This window comes from Nomascus leucogenys, chromosome 5 (genome assembly GCF_006542625.1).
Source record: "Nomascus leucogenys isolate Asia chromosome 5, Asia_NLE_v1, whole genome shotgun sequence".
Classification (NCBI taxonomy): domain Eukaryota; kingdom Metazoa; phylum Chordata; class Mammalia; order Primates; family Hylobatidae; genus Nomascus; species Nomascus leucogenys.
In genome coordinates, this window is record NC_044385.1 from 98,174,912 (window position 1) to 98,180,911 (window position 6,000).

Consider the following 6,000-nt stretch of genomic DNA (forward strand, 5'->3'; position numbering starts at 1 on the left):
TTCAGGTCACCCAAGCATTCTTAATGCTGCTTTGCATTTCTTTTGGCAACAGGCCACTGCATTTTAACATTTGACATATTCCTTCCCTTCTGCCTAGCCCTGTAAGTCACAGGACATTTTTCTGTGCCTGGAAATCAATTCTGTTCTCCTCCTATTCTATTACTCAGATAATAAGATACTAGGAGTCAGTCAACAATCTCACACTTCTACCCTTCACACTGCAACCTGAAAACTGAAACTACAACTGTAACCACGACTAAAGTTGTACTGCAACCTGAAAGCTATAACTTCCATGTTAATATAAAATAATTCCTATTTTTAAAGTCTATAAATTAACTTTTTTTGCTTTATTTGAAATGAAAAAAATTAAAATAAATTTTATTTATTTTAGAGAAGAATGAATTAAAATACAAATAGTGTAAGAACAACAAATTAAAATAAAAAATCAACCAAGTTTTAGCAGGTTGATATATATTCAGCATTGTGGAAAACTCTCTGAAGATATTTCTGTCTTAATGTTTAGTATTTTAGGAGCTGTTGCTCTGTGTAAGGTATGGTAATCGGTGTCATGAGGAAGATAGAAGAAATGTCTCTGCCACATGAAATGTATAATCTAATTGAAGAAACAAAACCATTGAAAGGTTTTTAAGTTGCATGGCATAACAGAATTATATTCTTGGAAGTAGAGGACTTGTTAAATGAATGGGACAGGCAAAAAATACTAATTCAGAGTTATAATTAAGAGCACACAGCATCACTTGGGCTGGACTGAATTTGGAAGGCTTCAGAAAGAAGAAAGGACTTGCACTGTGACTTGAATGATGGATGGGATTTATGGAGGCAGAGAGAAAGGAGTGCATTTCAGGCCAGCAAAATTGGTTTAAGCAAAAGCATAAAATTAGAAAAGTTCAAGGCAGGTTAGGGCAGAGTTTAGCTGGAGTACAAAGCCAGGGAAGTGAATAGTTAGAGCTGTCTGCAAAGGTTGCAGTGATGGTCAAGGTCTTACACTGTCAAAATAAGCCATTTAGACTTCTGGTAGGCTGTGGGGAGTCACTGAAGTCTTCAAGTAGGAGAATGACAAGATTGAAGGAGTGCTTTATGACCAACTTGTCAGCAATATGAATGATGAATTGGCAAAAAAAGAGACTACAAGTAGGATGAATAATTAAAATTAAAAAGCTTCTATAATAGGAGAAATGGGGAAGATGATAAGAAGCTCAGCAAGAATGTTGGTACCAGTAGAAGGAAGGATCTGGGAAAGAAATGGAATCAGGAAACATTTGTGTGATGGTGGATTTTGTTTTCGGCATTCTTGAGGAGTTTATTTTGGCAGACCCAGGGTGAGAGGGCCCTGCACCTAGAAGAAGGTGTTGGATCTCTTGGTGGTGGAGTGTAGCTTGTGCTGGCGATGTGCGACCCAGTAGGACAGTGGGAACTTAATCTTGGAGTTATGGAACTGCTTGGTGGGTAGCCAATGGCACTTGCTGGCCAAGATCTCTTCCACCTTCATGATCTGAATTTAGGGGACCCAGGTACAGTGTCGGGCACCCATTTCTTGGTCTGTAGAATGGGGAGGAGACAAGATTACTGCATTCATTAGGTTCTGGGCATTTGGCAAACCTATCAAGTGCCTGCTCAATGACCTCGCACATCCTGTCAGGCACAGCAATTGCCTGAGGACCCCAACTTGGGGCTGACTTGGGGACCAAGTGGCTGCAGCTGCTGGTCCCAGCAGGAACTTGCCACAAGGGGTATAAAACCTCCAAATCCACTTTAAGGGGCACGACCACAGCTCTCTAAAGGTGATGAGATCCTTCAATAGACATTGTGAAGAAATAATTGACAAACAATGGTGACTGGTAAGATCTAGGAGGCAAAGAACACCCATGACATCAAACTTTAGAACCTGAATGACTAAGACAGCATCTTACATTTGTGTAGCACACTAAAATTAATTTGCAAAACATGTTCATCCTGGAAATAAAGAAATGGAACCTCTGATAGTAAACATTATCCCCTTGGAGGATGATACAAAATGTTCTTTCGACTACCTAGTAGATAATTTAAAGGTGCTACTAGGCTCATGTGCTCCTGCTCAGCTATGGAACATGGCTCCTTATAGTTCCTCATACTTATACTGAATCATCCATTCCTCCTTTGATCAAGCATGGATTGAACTGGGCTGGGTGATGAAGACTGCATGGGGCCCATTCTGGACCATGCAAACCCAGAAATCTGGAATTGAAATCTGGAAGAGTGTCAGCTGCAGGTCCTGGAAGACTCAGGGCTTAGAGAGACATTTTTGGGACTCTATGAAGATGCTATGTAAATATAATAGACTAAAGAGGGTGCAAGAGGAAGAGTAAAGGAGGGAAGAAAGGAGAATGAGGAGGAGGAGGAGGTGGAGGAGAAGAAGAAACTGGCAGATATGCAGAAAAAAAAAATGACAAGACACCACTTAAAACTACAGAGGAGGGAGTACCTGCCTTCGTCTGGCTTACTTGACCAGTTCCCTGCTCCCTAGTGAGATCCAGCAGCTCTTCCTGCCTGTAGTTCATACCAATACTCTATATCCTTCCTCACATGTCTCCTTTTGCTTAACCTAGTTTAAACTGGTATCTATGTCTTGCAACAAAATTATCCCTGGCAAAGAAAAATTCATCCTACTATCTCAAGGTGTCATGAACCGAAAGAGAACAGCCAACGAGAGAAGCTGACTTTAAGAGTAGATAACCAGGGAGAAGGGGTACGGTTTCAAACATATTTATGCATCTAAGTGTGTCATTGGAATTACAGGAGTGAAGCTAGGGCAAAAGTTGCAAATGTTGATTTAGTTCTCAGTAAGTAAAGATGATGGTAGAAATTCTCTTACCAGTGAGCATGGAGTAACAGAAGACAGAGACCCTTGCCAGGAAGGGGAAGAAAATGTGGTAGAAGTTGTCCAAGAGTTTGCCAGATTTCCAGGAAAGATCCTTTAAAATGAGATGCAAAAAGGAGAAAAGCCATGCTTGCCCTGAGCCATTTTCTTTACCAAAGAAACAAAAAACACATCTCTTTTGAAATAAAACGGCTTATAAAACAAATTTTATGAAAATGAATAGCTTCTTTTAACGAGGGCAAAAATAAGTAAACGTGGGTTAAATCTCAGCTGTTAAAAGTTAAAGCTTAAAATTTTATTTTGACCATAATCTTTCTATGTCAATTTCTGGAAACATCATCACATCTGCAATGGACCAACCTCTTCTCTCACAGAAGCTGAAGTTCATCTTTTTCCATGAACTCTTCCCACGCAGTAACAGTAAAGTAGTGCAGTCTATGGTCTTAAACACGAAGAACATTTCAAGACTACCCTAAATAAACACATATATATGTTTGAGATGGGGTGTTACTATGTTGCTCAAACTAGTCTAGAACTCTGGGCTCTAGCAATCCTCCTACCTCAGCCCCCTGAGTAACTGGGATTACCAAATAGACATGTTTTTAATTGAATACTAATGTCTTAATTATACTTTCATGCACTATTTTTAAGTCTTATAATGACAGTTAGGAACAGGTTTGACATGTCATTTGACAGGAATGTTACTGCATCAACAATATTCAGCATGTGCCTGCTATGTGGAGTGGGGCAAGAAAAAAATTAATCAGTTCTAAGAACCTCGAAGCAGGACTGTTTGATGCTCAAGGTTCCGAATTTAGCACCATGCTGGAAGTGCATTTGTAGTTTTGATTCTTAAATAATAGTGCAAGAAACTCTCTAAAACTATTATTACACTTTACCTAAAGTCCTGGATCTATCTTTAAAAAAATAATTTGTTTTCAGCAAGTCTCTAAGCACTGTGTGGAATTCAACTAAATCATGTAATTCTGGTCTGCTACATGTATGTTAGGGGAAATGTGTCCTCTTTTAAATACAAATATATTGAACTTTAGCTCAGGTACAGAACGGAAATTTTGTAAATAATGTCAGTGTAGTTCTCTTATTTCAGAGGTTAAAAAAGAAACTGTTTAAACCACAAAATAATCAAAGAGTTAATCTTGTTTTATTATTATAGGAGCAAAACCCACTGGCAACCTTTAACTATGTTAATTTTCAAACTTTCAAGTCCTTACTCAAACCACAAAGCCAGCAAACTAAAGGTAACCAAAGGGGCTGTTTGGTAAAGACAGAAATGAACTATGCCTTTTGAAGTGTTTCCAGGGAAATGTGTTTGGAATATTTAAGTCCCAAGTGAGTTACAAAGGTTATTCATTCACAAGTGAGATAAATTCATAGCTGTCAAATTGTCTGGATTCTCTGTGTGATCACCAGGGCTTCAAATCATTTATTTTTTTCCAGCAAAAGTTCAATATTTTCACAGCTTCAAATTTGATCGTACTTTATAATTTGGAAATAAAGAATTGCTTCTCTTCCTCACCTGCTCACTGAAGCAATAAAAGGCTATGAGTATATTAAAGCATTTTTTTCTCTTCCATTGTATTTTATTTCTTTAGTATAAAGTCAAATGTTTCTAAATTGGATGTTTCTACTAGTGAAATAACTGGATGTAATTAACAAACAGTCCAGTTTTACCAAACATATGGGGTAGGGAACTATTGTAAATATAAATTTTCTATTTGACTGTGCTTTCTGGAATAATTGAAAATAAAATAATAGTTCAAAAGCCTCCCTATATAAGTTTTGCCTTTTTTTCTCTCTCTTTTAAGAACTATCAGAGGTAGTTCAGAAAGAGAGGAAGAATTCTATTTTAATTGCTTGGTAACACTAAAATCAGGAGTTCAAAGGAGGGTAAGAATCCTCAAGAAAGACAACAAGGTCGATAAGATACCTCTTAACAAAATACTTCAGAGGAGACAGGAATGAGCTGTGACTACTGGCCTGGTTAACTTTAGATTCTTTTCAGCTCCAAACATACAGGAGAGGAGACAGCTCCAGGGAACACTAACCAGGCCTGACCTCCTCTGCTCCCAGAGGTAAACAAGGAGCTCGGAGTGCTCTGAGGCAGAGTGATAAAGCCACATACTTATACATACACCTCTTTGGCAAAGAAAGCCAAAGAAAGCAGCTTATAAAAACTGCTCTGTAAGTCCAGACATTTCTGACTCTAGTGAGAAGAGAGAATCATTACCACTCACAATGTCTTACTGATGACCTACTAAGTAGAAAGCAAAATAAGATGTGATCCTTGCCTCAAGCAACATGTAATATCTTGGGGGATGCCAAGCATATATTGAAAAAAAAAAGCTTAGTTACACTTTATAACAGCAAATGTGAAGTAAAGGGGCACTTGCTGGAGTAACAATAATTGCTGGAGGAATTTGAAATGAGCCAGAAGGAAGGAGAGCACTGAGCTAAGTGGAGAGGAAGGGAAGGAATTGTAGGCAAAGGAAAAGAAGCCATGAAGTTATGCAGGTTGGGTTTGAGAAATTATGAATAGACCAGTTAGGCTGCAGCAGAGGACCCATGCAGAGACATAGTGTGATAGTGGGACAGAAGGTTGGGAAGCAGATAAATGCTAAATAAGAGAGAAGTTAACAGGTTTGGGGCATTGTGCAGAGCCCCTGAAAGCCTTTACTAGAAAGATATCATATGTGAAGTTGCATTTTTATTTAATTATTTATATATTTATTTGAAAGAAGGTCTCACTCTGTCACCCAGGCTGGAATGCAGTGGTGCTATCATAGCTCACTGCAGCCTCAAACTCCCAGGCTTAAAGTGATCCTCCTGCCTCAGCCTCCAAGTAGCTGGGACCACAGGCGCACACCACCAAGCCCAGCTAATTTTTTTATTTTTTGGTAGAGACGGAGTCTCACTTTGTTACCCAGGATGGGATGTTGTATTTTTGAAACTATTTTTCTGATATTAATCTACAGGATGGAGAGATAAGGAGACACATTAGAAGGTTATAATAGACATGAAATGATAATGATTTGGAGTTGAAGTGTGCTATGAGATGAAGGAGGAGATGAATGGCTAAAACTTATCAAGTTTTTAGCCACGCT

General features: G+C 38.6%; 1 non-coding gene across 1 annotated transcript; it reads right to left on the reverse strand.

The window, feature by feature from the left end:
- Nucleotides 1-1,749: 1,749 nt before the first annotated feature.
- On the reverse strand, nt 1,750-1,859 carry LOC115835296. The gene has a single exon (XR_004030284.1). It is a non-coding gene; the product is annotated as a small nucleolar RNA SNORA68 (small nucleolar RNA).
- Between the last annotated feature and the right edge of the window lie 4,141 nt (nt 1,860-6,000).